We start from the raw sequence: 15,713 nt of genomic DNA, 5'->3' as shown, positions 1-15,713 counted from the left end.
TCTTTCTCTCATACTGGATGCTTCCTTCCCCTCAACATCGGACTCCAAGTTCATCAGTTTTGGGACTTGGACTGGCTCTCCTTGCTCCTCAGCCTGCAGATGGCCTATTGTGGGACCTTGTGATCATGTAAGTTGTTAATAAACTCCCATATATAAAATATATATATAATATAATATATAATATATATTATATATAATAGTGTATATGTAATGTATATACACTATTATATATAATATATATTATATATTTTATATATATATATATATATATATATATATATATATATATGTATGTATACATGGCCTATTAGTTCTATTCCTCTAAGAGAACCCTGAACCCTGACTAATACAGATTTTAGTACCAGGAGTGGTTCTAAAGGAACAGAGTGTTAAGGATGGAATTCTTTCATTGGTTTTGGGGTTTCTGGAGTTGGCTGCTTAATATGATTAGACCCCAAAATGCCAAGGACTCTACTTCTAATAGTATGGAGAACACTGATAGTCCATGGAGTGAACTGTTCAGAGAGTTACACAAAATAAATGCATTTGACACTCCTGATTCACTGCTCGTGAGAGGCAAGAAGTTTAGTGACCCTATATGTAAGTGAGGGGATTGATTGGAAAAGAAGGGGACCCTGAAACTTGTAATGGGGATGTGTGGGAGGACCCTGGTGAAGCTGGGGACACTGAGTTTATAAACTCTCATGAACCTTTCTTTGCCAGAAAGAACAGCTTCCCCATCCCCAGTAGAGGCAACACCCTGTCCCTGACCCATGGTGCCATCAGCCTTTCCACCTCTGTCTGAGGAGATAAACCCTGTGCCTCCTGAGGCAACAGTAATGACCTCCCCTGAGGCAGCTGCCAGGCAAGATAATGCTGACTCTCCTCAGGAGCCACCCTCAACACCTCTGTTTGTTTCTAGATCTATAAATAGACTGAAGTCCCGGTGGGCCCCTAGAGGGGAGGTTGAGAGTGTGACCCATGAAGAGGTGTGCTACACTTGAAAATAAGTGTTTGAGCTCTCTAATTTATATAAACAGAAATCTGGGGTACAGGCATGGGAATGGATATTAAAGGTATAGGATATTGGTGGAAGGAACATAGAGTTAGATCAGACTGAATTTATCAATTTGGGACAGCTAAGTAGAAAATATGCATTTAATGTTGCTGCTCAAGGAGTTAAAAGTGTTCTAACAGTTTACTTGCTTGGTTAGCTGAAATATGGTTTAAAAGATGGCCCACTGTAAGTGAGCTGGAAATGCCTGATCTCCGTTGGTTTAATGTAGGGGAAGGGATCCAAAGGCTTAGGGAGACTGGGATAATGGAGTGGATTTGTCACTTTAGACCTACTCATCCCAGCTGGGAGGGTCTAGAAGATATACCCCGGATGAATGCCTTGAGAAATAGATTTGTGAGGGCAGCACCTGCATCTTTGAAGAACCTTGTAATTGCTCTTCTCTGTATGTCAGATTTAACAGTGGGAACCACAGTCACTCAACTACAACATTTAAATACAATGAGAATAATTGGCAGGAGCCAAGTGGCAGGACTCAGCTGTCAAAGTCAAGGCGGGCATAGCTACCATGATGGACATCAGAGGCAAAGTGGCATTCAGAATAGTCTGACTCATGTAGAGCTCTGGCATTGGCTAATTAATCATGGTATTCCTAGAAGTAAAATTGATAAGAAGCATACTGCATTCCAACTTAAATTATACAATCAGAAAACTTCTAGGTTGAATGAGCAAAAGACTGATTTGAATTATAAAAACAGAGAATCGTGGCCCCTCAATCAATTTCCAGACTTGAACCAGTTTACAGACCAAGAACCCCTTGAATGAAGGGGAGGCAGGGTCCCCTTGAGGAAGGACCTCACTACATTACTGACAATTTATGTGTGAATCTTTCTCCCATCCTTCCCCAAGGAGACATGAGGCCTTTTACCAGGGTAACTGTGCAGTGGGGAAAGGGAAATGATCAAATATTTCGGGGATTACTGGACACTGGCTCTGAGCTGACGTTGATTCCAGGGGACCCAAAATGTCACTGTGGTCCTCCAGTTAAAGTCAGGTAATTCATGGAGTTTTAGCTCAGGTCTGACTTACAATGGGTCCAGTGGGTCCCCAGACTAATCCTGTGGTCATTTCCCCAGTGCCGGAATGCATAATTGGCATAGACATACTTAGTAGCTGGCAGAACCCCCATATTGGCTCCCTGACTGGTAGGGTGAGGGCTATTATGGTGAGAAGGGCCAAACAGAAGCCATTAGTGCTGCCTCTACCTAGAAAAATAGTAAATCAAAAACAATATTGCATCTCTGGAGGGATTGTGGAGACTTGTGCCACCATCAAGGACTTGAAAGATGCAGGAGTGGTGATTCCCACCACATCCCCATTCAACATTCCCATTTGGCCTATGTAGAAGACAGATGGATCTTTAAGAATGACAGTGGATTATCATAAACTTAACCAAGTGGTGACTCTAATTGCAGTTGCTGTACCAGATGTGAGGTTTCATTGCTTGAGCAAATTAGCACCTCTCCTGGCACCTGGTATGCAGCCATTGACTTGGCAAGTACCTTTTTCTCCATTCCTGTCCATAAGGACCACCAGAAGCGATTTGCCTTTGGCTGGCAAGGCCAGCAATATACGTTACTGTCCTACTTCAGGGGTATATCAACTCTCCAGCTTTATGTCATAATCTTATTCAGAGAGACCTTGATCACTTTTTGCTTCCACAAGATATCACACTGATCCATTACGCTGATGACATTATGCTGATTGGATCCAGTGAGCAAAAAGTAGCAAACACACTGGACTTATTGGTGAGACATTTGCATGCCAGAGGTGAGAAATAAATCTGATTAAAATTCAGAGACCTACCTCAGTGGAATTTCTAGAGGTCTAAGCGGTTGTGGGGCCTGTCGAGATATTCCTGTGAAGGTAAAGGATAAGTAGATGCTTTTGGCCCCTCCTACAACCAAGAAAGAGGCACACCTATTTGGAGGCAACACATTCCTCATTTGGGTGTGTTACTCTGGCCCATTTATCAAGTGACCTGAAAGGCTGCCAGTTTTGAGTGGGGTCCAGAACAGGAGAAGGCTCTGCCACAGGTCCAGGCTGCTGTCCAAGCTGCTCTGCCACTTGGGCCATATGACCCAGTAGATCCAATGGTGTTTGAGGTGTCAGTGGCAGATAGGGATACTGTTTGGAGCCTTTGTCAGGCTCCCATGGGTGAATCACAGTGGAGGCCTCTAGGAGTTTGGAGGAAGGCCCTGCCATCTTTTGCAGATAACTACTCTCCTTTTGAGAGACAGCTCTTGGCCTATTACTGGGCTTTGTTGGAAACTGAACGTTTGACTATGGGTCATCAAGTCACCATGTGACCTGAACTGCCTATCATGAACTGGGTGCTTTCTGACCCATCAAGCCATAAAGTGGGTCATGCACAGCAGCATTCCATCATCAAATGGAAGTGGCATATGACAGATCAGGTTTGACAGGTCCTGAAGGCACAACTAAGTTACAAAAGGAAGTGGCTCAAATGCCCATGGTCTCCACTCCTGCCACTCTGCCTTCTTTCCCCCAGCCTGCACCAATGGCTTCATGGGGAGTTCCCTATGATCAGTTGACAGAGGAAGAGAAGACTAGGGCCTGGTTCACAGGTGGTTCTTCATGATATGCCGGCACCATCTGAAAGTGGACAGCTGCAGCACTATAGCCCCTTTCTAGGACATCCCTGAAGGACAGTGGCAAAGGGAAATCTTCCCAGTGGGAAGAACTTAGAGCAGTGCACCTGGTTGTGCACTTTGCACAGAAGGCGAAATGGCCAAATATGCAATTATATAGTGTTTCATGGGCTGTAGCCAATGGTTTGGCTGGATGGTCAGGGACTTGGAAGAAGCATGATTGAAAAATTGGTGACAAAGAAATTTGGGGAAGGGGTATGTGGATGGACCTCTCTGAGTGGTCAAAAACTGTGAAGACATTTTTATCCCATGTGAGTGCTCACCAATGGGTGACTTCAGCGGAGTAGGAGTTTAATAATCAAGTGGATAGGATGACCCATTCTGTGGACACCACTCATCCTCTTTCCTCAGCCACCCTGTCATCACCCAATGGGCCCATGAACAAAGTGGCCGTGGTGGCAGGGATGGAGGTTACACCTGGGCTCAGCAATGTGGACTTCCACTCACCAAGGCTGACCAGGCTATGGTCACTGTTGAGTGCCCAATTTGCCAGCAGCAGAGACCAACACTGAGCCCTTGATATGGCACCATTCCTCTGGGTGATCAGCCAGCTGCCTGGTGGCAGGTCGATTATATTGGACCTCTTCCATCACGGAAAGGGCAGAGGTTTGTCCTCACTGGAAAAGACAATCCGGATATGGGTTTGCCTATCCTGTAAGCAGTGCTGCCAATACTACCATCTGTGGACTTACGGAATGTCTTATCCACCATCATGGTATTCCACACAGCATTGCCTCTAACCAACTTTACAGCTAAAGAAGTGCAGCAGTGGGCTCATGCTCATGGAATTCACTAGTCTTACCATGTTCCCCATCATCCTGAAGCAGCTGGATTGATAGAAGAGTGGAATGGTTTTTTGAAGTCACAATGCCAATGCCAACTAGATGACAATAATTTTCAGGGCTGCAGCAAAGTTCTCCAGAAGGCTATGTATGCTCTGAATCAGTGTCCAGTATATGGTACTGTTTATCCCATAGCCAGGTTTCACGGGTCTAGGAATCAAGAGGTGGAAGATGGTGGCACCACTCACCATCACCCCTAGTGATCCACTAACAACATTTTTGCTTCCTATTCCCACGACATTACGTCCTGCTGGCCTAGAGGTCTTAGTTTCAGAGAGAAGAACATTGCCACCAGGAGACACAATGATTCAATTAAACTGGAAGTCAAGATTGCCACCTGGACACCTAGGGCTTCTCCTACCTTTAAGTCAACAGGATAAGGAGGGAGTTACAGTGCCCTGTTATTAAGGTCGTTGGGAAACTACAACAGCCCAATTCGGGCAGGACTACAAATGACCCAGACCCTTCAGGAATGAAGGTTTGGATCACTCCACCAGGAAAAAAAACACAACTTGCTGAGGTGCTTGCTGAAGGCAAAGGGAATACAGAATCTGTAGTAAGCATCTTTTCATGTGCCTGTTGGCCACTTGTATGTCTTCTTTGGAGAAATGTCTATTCAGGTTTTTTGCACATTTTAAAATCCAGCTATTTGGGGTATTTTTGCCATGAAGTTGTAGGATTCCACATAGATGAGGTATCTATAATAGTCAAACTCATAAAAGCAAAGAATGCGATAGTGGTTGCCAGGGGCTGGGTGAGTAGGAGAAATGGGGGGTTGTTCAATGGGTGTAAAGTTTCAGGAGTTTAAGGCTGCAGGGAACTATAATCACACCACTGGACTGGACTGCATTCTGGGTGGCAAAGTGAGACTTGTCTCTACAATAAAAGAAGAAAGAAAGGAAGAGAGAAAGAAAAAGAAGAAAGAAGGAGAAAAAAAGAAAACTATAGATTAATATCTTTTATTAACATAGATATAAAAGTTCTCAGCAAAACAACAAATCATAAGCAAATTAAATTGAGCAACATATGTGAAGAATTCTATACCATTGCCAAGTGGCATGTATCCTAGAAATGCAAGGCTGGTTCAACATTCAAAAATTAATTAATATAATTCACCAGATTAACGGATACATAAGAAAATCCATGTGATCCTATCAATAGATGAAGAAGCAGCATTTGGCAAAATTTGAAAAAAGAATGATTAAATACTCTCAGCAAGCCATAAATAGAAGGGCATCAAAAAATAAATAAATACATTTAAAAAGTCCTTCAGCTAATATGGTATATCTAATGGGAAAAGACCAAATGATTTTCTTTTAAGTTTATTACTAGTGAAGATGTCTATTGTCAGCATTCTTACTTAATATTGTATTAGAAGTCCTAGGAAGTGCAATAAGGCAAGAAAAATAAGTAAAAGGCATTCAGATAGAAGTGAAAGCATAAAACTATACTTCAAGATGTATAAAATCCTAAGCAATCTACAAAAAAGCTCCTCAAACTATTAAGTGAGTTTAGCAAGGTCACGAACTACAAAGTCAACATCCAAAAATCAGTTAGTTTTCTATACTCTAGGAAAGAACATGTAGAAACTAAAAATTTTTTAAAGTAACATTCACAGTACCTTCAAAAAAGTAAAATTTTAGGTATAAATCTAATAAAAATATATGCAAGATCTCAACCCATACCTCATACCTTATACAAAAATTTACTCGATACAGATCTAAATACACAATATAGAACTATAAAACTGTTAGAAGAAAACATAGGAGAAAACCTTCATGATCTTGGGCTAGGCAAAGAGTTCTTAAATCCTACACCAAAAGCACAATCCAAGAAAAAAAGAAAGACAAATTGGACTTCTCAAAATTAAAAATTTTGTTCTTCAAAGGATATTGCTAAGAAGATGAAAACATAAGCCACAAATTTGGTGAGAATATTTGCAAATCACATATTTGACAAAGGACTTGTATCCAAAATATAGAAAAAGCTTTCAAAATTCAACAATAAGAAAACAACTGAATAAAAGCTTAGGCAAATGATGAGATAATATTTCATCAAAAAGGATATGCAGGTGGAAAATAAATACATGAAAAGATGCTCAATACCATTAGCCACTAGGGAAATGCAAATGAAAAGCACAACAAGTTGCCACTGCATGCCTATTAGAATGATTAAAAAGCACTGAAAATAGTAACTGCTGACAAGGGTGTGGAACAGCTAGGGTTCTCATGTATTGATGGTGGGAATGCAAAATGGTACAGCCCTTCTGGCAGTTTCTGAGTTAAAAGTTAAACGTAGACCTTGCATATGATCCAGCAATCCCATTTCTAACTATTTAGCCCAAAGAAATGAAAACCTATTTTTGAAAAGAAACCTCTACATATACACTTAAAATAGCCTTCTTCAAAATCACTGAAAACTGGAACCAACCCCAAAATATGTCAATGGATGAGTAATCCATGCAATAGAATACTGCTCAGTCATAGTAAGTTACAAACTAGCAATACATACAACATGAATGAATCTCAAATATATGATGGTAATTGAAAGAAACCAGTCTCAAAATGTCGAATACTGTATGATTCTGTTTATATGATACTCTGACAAAAGCAAAACTGTAGGTTTAGAGAATAGATCAGTGGTTGCTAGGGTTGGTGGGTATAGAGTTCTGACGTTTGATGGTCAGTACAAGAACATGCTTTGGGATGTTGAAGTTAAGCTAAATCCACTTGTGGTGGTGACTACAAATATCTATGTGTGTGCTGAAACCCATATAACTGTAAACAAGACAAAATGTTACTCTGTGTAACAAAAATGTAAATTTAAAATGGCAATGACCATTTTATTGCTTACAATTTTTTGAGTCAGGAATTTGGCAGCATTCAGCCAGGTTCAGCTGACCATGTGGTGTCAATTCAGCTGGGACTGAAGAATCCAAGATGGCCTCACTAATGTGTCCGGGTCTTGATGCTAGCTATTAGCCAAAGGACCTTTGTTCTTCTCCATGTGGCATCTCTTTCTACTTGGTTTACTATCCTCTAGGATTTCTCTCTGCATATGCCCTCTCTCTTCAGCAAGACTGCTTAAACTTCTTACATAGCAGTTGGGTTCTGAGAGCAAAAGTGGAAGCTATAAGGCCACTTAAAGACCTGGTTTTAGAAATTCTAGAATGTTACTTCCATTGCATTATATTAGTCTTGTCCAGATTAAGGAGAAGAGAAATAGCTTCTACCATTTGCTGGGAGGTGCAGCAAAATATCATTACACAGGAGTATGGACACAAAGAGACATGATTCATTGGCAGGGGGAGGTGGAAGGAGGAGCATAGGGAGCACAATGTCAATACTCACACTGCTATAATGAACTACCTGAGACTGGGTAATTTATGAAGAAAGGAAGTTTAATTGACTCACAGTTCTGCAGGCTATGCAGGAAACATGGCTGAGAGGGCCTTCATGGTGAAAGGGCAAAGGGGAAGCAAGTGTCTTCTTCACATGGCAGAGTGGGAGAGAGAGTGAACGGGGAAGCACTACGCACTTTCAAACCACCAGATCTCCTGGGAACTCTATTATGAGAACAGCAAGGGGGAGGTCTGCCCCACCGTGAATCAATCACCTCCCACCAGGCCCCTCCTTCAACACGTGGAGATTACAATTTGGCATAAGTTTTGGGTGGGGACACAGCCAAACCATATCAATTAATATTCTAAATAGTGGGAACAGCATGTGCAAAGACTCCCAAAGAGCTGAAATAAGAGGAAATGAAAAGAAAGCACGGTGGCTGATGATGAATGAAAAGAAGTTTCAATAGAGATGAGGCTAGGGAAGAACCTAGAGCAAGATTATGTGGGACATGTAGGCTAATGTTACGGGTTTGATTTTATTCTAAGTGAAAGCCGTTGAAAGAATTCAAGCAGGAAAGATCTGATATGATTTGTCTTTTCAAATGATGATGCTGGCTGCTGTGTAAATTCCAATATTCATTAATTAGTTACCTGAAAAGAAACACTCTATTCCAAGGTACCCAAATGTAGAAGGCAAAAGAACACATTGCATTGCAGTTTAAGGTGATTAATTCACATCACATGTCTTCACACACATTTCATTCAACACACATTTGAGGGACTAACATGTGTCAACCACTTTGGTTTAAAAGGCAAATGAATGTAATAAATGCTAGCTGTAGTCTTTTTTGAAGTCCAGTGAAACCAAAAATAAAGTTTGAATGTCTTGGGAGGGATGAAATTTTTTTCCCACCCACAAGTCAAGTTTTAAAATCATTTACAACGAATACTGTTGTTTGCTTTTAAGACTGGAACTAAAAGAGCAAGTCTACCACCGGATAGATAGTGACAATCCGTGAAGGAGTATGTTGTATGTGTATTTTTAAGTGCACAGATTGGGGAGAGATGGAAGAAGGATGACAGAAGAAATGCAGACACATTGAGTTCTCAGCAGAGCAGTGCTATGTGTGACCAAGCCATATGTCATCTGTGTAGGTGCAAAAGTATAACTGAATATATGAAAGGAAAGTATGGAATCATGCTTCACAGTGTGTTAGACAAAACACTTTAAGAAATCAAAATCAGCATGATTCACTGAGCATTTATTATGTGCTGAACATTATTGTAAACTCTGGGGCATAGAAAAGAAATATTAATGTAATGTGATATAGAAAAAATGTTAGGAAGTAGAGAGTCAGGAGATGGGATTCTGGTCCCATCTCTGCCATTAACTTGATGTGGAAAGTTGAGCAAGTTATTTGTCCTCTATGGATCTCTGTTTTCTGATTATGCATATTGCTTCCAGCTATGACATTCCATAAACTCTACTTCCTACCATTGAGTTTACAAACCACGATTGCTGGAGAACAAGACTTAGACAAATGAGGAATCAGATTTCAATTTGATTCTACCAATGTTTATTGAAAATATTTTCATCTGAAAGTCAAAGTTATGTGGAACTTTGCAGTAAGTGGGTGGATCAAAATACTCAGGCTCACTTTGTATCTTCTTTTTATTGACTGAACTAACATGATTGTGTTTTTCATTGCAAATTTAAATTTTGAATTCCATTTGTTAAAAAAGATCATATATATAATCTTTTCTTTTTTTGGTGAGAGACTAGAGAAAAGGATGCTTATGTGGCAACTGAAATAGAATTCCACTTTCAAATACTATTACCATATATTTAGGGGGGAATAAACTTCAAAGAAACACTTTGCTTATTTAGAACATGATTGTTTGCTAAAAGGTTAATGAAACTCAACTAGAAGTTGAATAAAGAAGAAAATCAATCAATGTCTCCCTTCCCCCACCACCATTATCAGCACCTTCAGGATGAAAATATAGAAGTCCTGTTATTTTGTGCCTCTTGATTCACATTTTCCCAGGACTCTGGTAGACAAAACAGGATTTGAGGTGAAGGACATTTCAAATCTATTCTGAAAGTTTTTTCAATGATTGGGGTGTTCCCTGGTTATCTCATGTATATGTATACCTGTTTCTACTGTAGCTACTGTGTCCCTGGTGCTAGCTTTATGTTTGTAAATGTCCTTTTCACACCTATGAATAAAGGCATGGAGATAGAACTTACCTAACAACAAATATTTAATTATGTTGACTATGTTCCTTAACCAGTGTGAGGAACCGGTGAAGTGTAATGAATATGACAGACATGGTTCTTGACCTTAAGCCTAATGAGGGGAGATGAAGAGCAAGTGATTATGAGTATGATGAGTGTATCAAAAGGCAGAAGCAGAGAGCTAAGGCCTGTTTAGCAAAAGGAGCTGACCTGGTACTGTTTATGGTCTGAGGACAATAAGAGCAGTTATATTCAAGTAGAGACCTGTAGTATAGTAAGGAATTTGGCTAAACTTTGGTCCCTGGGAGGTAACCTCTCAGTCTAAAGAGTTTTCTGAGTGAGGGGAATGTCTTTGTTATTTATGGGTATCCTCTCCTTTACCACGACTGAGTTTATGCTAATGAGATTACTTAGGATGGGGACGGGCTATTCTGGAAGGACCAACCATGTGATTAGAGCATTGGCGTTTGATCCATGTGATGACAGCCTGACCTGTGTGGAGGGGAGGAGCCTTAGAGATGGAGTTCAATCATGTGCTAATGTCAATCATGCCTATATAATGAAACCCCAATAAAAACTATGGACACCTGGAGCTCAACTGAGCTTCTTGGTTAGTGATACACATTGATGTGCTGGGAGGGTGATGGGTCCTGAAGACGTGGAAGCTCTGTATCTGGGACCCTCCCACACCTCACTCCATGTGTCTTTTCGTTGTTGGTCCCAATTTGTATCTTTCATATAAAACTGTAGTTATAAATATGGTGCTATTCTGAGTTTTGTGAGTTGTTAAAATGAATCACAGAATGGAGGGAGTAGTGAGAACCCCAGAATTTGTAACCAGTTAGAAATGCAGGTAGCCTGGGAACCCCAGAGCTTGTGGCTGGTATCTGAGGTAAGAAGAATCTTGTGGAGGAGTCTGTTTTTAACCTGTGAAATTTGACCTAACTCTGGGTAGGCAGGTGTTGGAATTGACCTAACTCTGGGTAGGTAGGTGTTGGAACTGAATTTCCTATTATTCAGTTGGATTGCAGGGATAAGCAAGATGGGTATGGTTTCTTCCATCAGAGTGACTAGACATTGCCTCAATACCTGTATCATTGGATAAATTTAATTTTTATGTTAAATGAGATTATGTTTAAATGAACAGCCTGAGGGAAGAGGGCGAATCACCAAAAAGCAGCAGATTTCATGGAGATAAATGGGGCTGGGAATGAGTTTTGCCTTGCTCTTAGGAGAATGGATGGCTCAATGGAGGTGGAACGTTATGAATAGATGGTAGGCATGTGAGAATCAAATGATTTTTAGCATTAGGTAGTGATCTTGCTGAAGTAGCCCCCACAGAAGCATGTGTGTGGATTTTGTGCCTGAGTGACAGGGAGCATTGCCCTCTCACCTCCCCTCTCCTGATTATACAGGGAACTGCACACCAATTTCACAGCATACTTATCCTATGTGACCTCCAGATTGTGATTGGAGAATTCAAGCAGAGAAAGAGATAAATCAGCTGGACAGGGTAACATTACACATGAATAAAGACTATACTTAAGTTTCAAAGCTTGGTGGACCTCCAGAACCATTTGAGGGTACTTTGTGTACATACAGATTCTACCCTAGACTTTTAAAATCAGACTTTTTAAAGGAGGATACTTAGGAATAGGGCTTCCAAGAAGATTGTGAGGAGCTGCTGAATCTGAAAACATCTGGTCTACCTGATTGTCAAACAAGGATGTCTCATAAAGCCTCAAACAGATGTGTTATCAACAATTACCATTTTGCTTTGCTGTCATATTATTCTTCTGAATGGGCCAGTTTCATTTCTAAAGCTATAGATGTACAGGATCTTGCTTTCCTCTTCTCCCATCTGTGGATTTTTATTTTCAGCTTCATTTGTTGGCATCTGAAATCTTGGGAGTTAAGATGTGTTTTTCTTTTCTTTTTTTTGTTGGGGGAGTAGGAGTGTCAATTCTGCCTTGTATGGTAAAAATAGAGTGGGTGCTTTTGGAGAAAATTTCAAGGATGGGGTGGAAGGTAGATTTTAGCCATCAAAATCATTTGAGCTAACCAAATCAACAATAAATCACAAACTCCAGATTTTTGTTTAAAGGGGAGGAGACCAAGGCAGTGGATGTGCAAATTAGCCAGGCCACGACTTGCTGGCTCTTGTTCATTTTGTAAACAAAAGCAGGCCTGAATTCAATCAAACATTACTTGTTAAAGTAAACTAGCAAAAAGCTGGTGAAAATTAAAGTAGAACAGAAGATGGTTTCAATAATTTCATTCTCCAGCTTTTAGCTTAAAAAAAAAAAAAAAAATCCACCATTCCATTCTATGGGGCATGTCCTTCCTTTCAAGACACTTTCATGAAAACCAAACAGTTTTTAGTGGGGGTTATACACATTGAAAAATGCTACCTGTAGTACTGGGTAAATTGCCTTCAGAACAAAATTCTGAATACTATATATATAACTTTGACAATATTTTTGTAGGCTTTTAGAGACTTCTTCAATGAGAGAAATGGGACTCAATGTGTTGGCTAGCTGAGGGTCTATGTTGCTTGATAAATACCATGTGCCTGGTATGCTATACTTGTTTGAAGTGACACTGAGAGATTAGTTGTTTCTAGACATTTTTTGGTTAAGTCTTTAATGTACGCAGAGCTGTAGAGTTTCACCTCAAAAATGAACAAAGCCTGAAGGGTTTTGCTCTCTGGGACTAGAAACAAGTGGACCATTGCTTTTGCCTGAAGTAAAGTGTTCCCCTAAGGTGACAGGTCTAAGCTGTCATTTCTCAAAGGGGAACAGTAGGAATACTATCTCAATCCCAGGGGAGTTCTAATTATCGAGCCTTAACTTCAAAGTTTCAGTGGAAATTCAAGTGGAGCTGTCATTTTTGGGGTTGTGGGAAGGCAAGAATCCAGAAAGCGATTTCTCAGAGTTTTGGGACTGTGTCTAGCTGTCCAGTTGTCCACCTAGGCCAAAAGTAATCCTGAGTCACTGCCTGAAACTCCCTCCACCTGTGTGCTTGTGTTACGTTCCAGCAACTGAAAGAGGTGTTGATTCATTTCAGGCCTACTCTTTCTGTGATGAAGTTCAACCCACCACAGAGGACTCAGGGGAACTACACTGTGGGCTCTAGGTCTGGGATTTGCTTTCTCTGTGCTTTTCTCTGTTTACTCTGCATTGTCAATGATGAGGTAGATATCACATGTGTTTAGCCCAAAAGATAATGCACAGTATCTCATAACAGTGTAGAACAAAACCGGGTAAGACTGTAGGTACAAACCAACTGTTGATGATAAGACGTCAAAATGAAACAACAGCAGCAGCAGCACTCCTGTGCTCTGGAATCAGCTACAGGAGGCAAACTTTGCAATGGCCTCCGTGAAAATGACTCACCATCATCAAACCGTGGTCAGAAAGAACTTGGGCTGCTTCCTACTCATGTCCATCAGCTGACTGTCGAATACTCAACTTGGGGTGGATATAGAAAGTACCCTGTCTACTCAGAGGTTTTATGTACTGGAAGAGGATTCATTTGATGCTTAAGGATAACTTGGATATAAAATAATAATCAACTAATAGGCTTGAAATTCTTCCATCGTGGGGCTTCTTAGAGACAGTTAGCTGGATGAAATATCCTCTTGTCAATTCTTTCTTATCCTATGGGCCTATGATGACTTTTTTCAATGACATTACAGAAGTGCAAACTGTTTTGTCCGGACCCTTTAAATATCAGCTACGGGAGTAGTTTTTCCATTTGAGGCTTGTGTTTTTGTTCTTCAAGTTGATGGTTCTACTTTGATACATACTAACTTGTTAGCCTCTATCCTGGTACTCATCTATGGCATTTGCCCAAAGACCGGTTACAAAAGTGATGGGGCTGGCAAAAGGTCCTTGAGGAAAAATGTCCTGGCTCATATTTTAATAGTCCAAGGAAACAAGGGCGGTTTCCTAGCACCCCTACCTTGATGCCTGCCCTCCTGGGGTGATCAGGAATGATATTTTCATTGTGTTATACCTCAGCTTTTACTTCTTTGTGTTTATTCCATTGCTGAAAGAGTCAGAACATTACTTTTTCTAGCACACATTGTTTGTCTGAAAATACACCTGGAGAACTGCCCAATTTGGAAATGACTTAAATTACAAAAAAAGCACAGCTGTCTTTAACAGCTCTAGGAGTTCATGCAATGAGCCTACAATTTATTGAGTAGGATTAGATGCTTATTGCCTATGACACTTTAAATACCATTACATTGAAGTTTATACAAGAAAGTCCAAGTTTAAAACTGGAATCTTAGCAATAACAGCTGGGCCATTTGTTTATGTGATAGGCAGGAAAGAATGACTTCTGTAATCTTTCTATTTGGCTGCAGGATTCTGCTTAGGGGAAAAAAAGATGGGGAGGGGGAAGAAAGAAGCTAATTTCAGATTGTCAAGCTGAGCTGAACACTGCTGGCTAATTTGTCCCTCATGTTAAGACCTCTGCCAAGGTTCCTCTTGTATCCTCTTGCTCTCTCACACCTGACAAACCAGTACGTGAAATACTGTAGCCCACCTCAATGACAGCAAGGGGTATGTCACTAGCTAGCTCGCAGCTCTCTCCCCCAGGCGGCTCACATTCCGCATTTTGTTTCTAGCATGAAAGACTTTGTTTTAAATCATAATAGCAACCAGGCTGTAATCACATTAGAGCGCACATGGGGAACTTGCAAAAAGTCATGTGTTTTGGATTTGACATTCTGATTTATGGTTGTGTGCTCCAGTTACACAGCTGCAATCTCATTTTCCGACAAAGATGTTTTCTATTTTTCTATTACTTTGCTTCACCCTGTCTTTATGTTGGGGAAAATGAAAGCCACCAGGTGAAGTCATAACATAAGTAAAAATGTTTTTGTGTTTGGGTTGGAGAGCGTAATAAATGGTGTATACTGGCATTTCAAACACAGCTTGTTATTTTTGAATAAAAGTGTAAAGGGAATTGCTTACTTAAGGTAATCGCAAATTAAAGAGGTACTTGGAAATTTGTTTGTGAAACCCAGAATTGTCCTCCAAACTTTCTGTCTCTATCACTCGATATTAACATCCCAAGAGAGGAGTTGGACAGTAATGTTCCATTTTGGATGTATAGGTAAACTGAGCTCCCTGTCTGGTATACTTGTTTCACCAAACTCTAAGAAGTTCAGGATTGGGAACTTGTAAAGACAATCTCTACCAACCTATTCATTGTGCAAATGAGGAATGTGAAACAGAGATGTATAGTGACTTGCCCAAGGTCTCACAGCTGGTTAGCCACAGAGCTTAAACTGGAACTCAAATTTCTTTCTTCCCAATCCATTTTCCACCATTCCTTTTCAATGCAAGTAGAACAGCACTTTTTGTGGTAAGCTGACTACTACTACAAAGAATATTCCAAATAAGACTTCTGTTAACATAGAAAAAAAAAAAACTTTTACTTTTTTATTTCCTCAAGTCTAACATTTTTTATTGTGAAGTGTGGTGAAAATTCAGACCCATAACTGGTTCAGCAATACACATGACACAGT

At 40.4% G+C, this 15,713-nt stretch overlaps 1 pseudogene; it reads left to right on the top strand.

Moving 5' to 3' along the window:
• Positions 1-1,321: 1,321 nt before the first annotated feature.
• LOC139364005 (uncharacterized) lies at positions 1,322-13,306 on the top strand (annotated as a pseudogene).
• The last annotated feature ends 2,407 nt before the right edge of the window (positions 13,307-15,713 follow it).

This window comes from Macaca nemestrina, chromosome 7 (genome assembly GCF_043159975.1).
Source record: "Macaca nemestrina isolate mMacNem1 chromosome 7, mMacNem.hap1, whole genome shotgun sequence".
Taxonomy (NCBI): Eukaryota; Metazoa; Chordata; class Mammalia; order Primates; family Cercopithecidae; genus Macaca; species Macaca nemestrina.
Note: the sequence above shows the minus strand (reverse complement) of the source record. Positions and strands in the feature narration are given on the sequence as shown.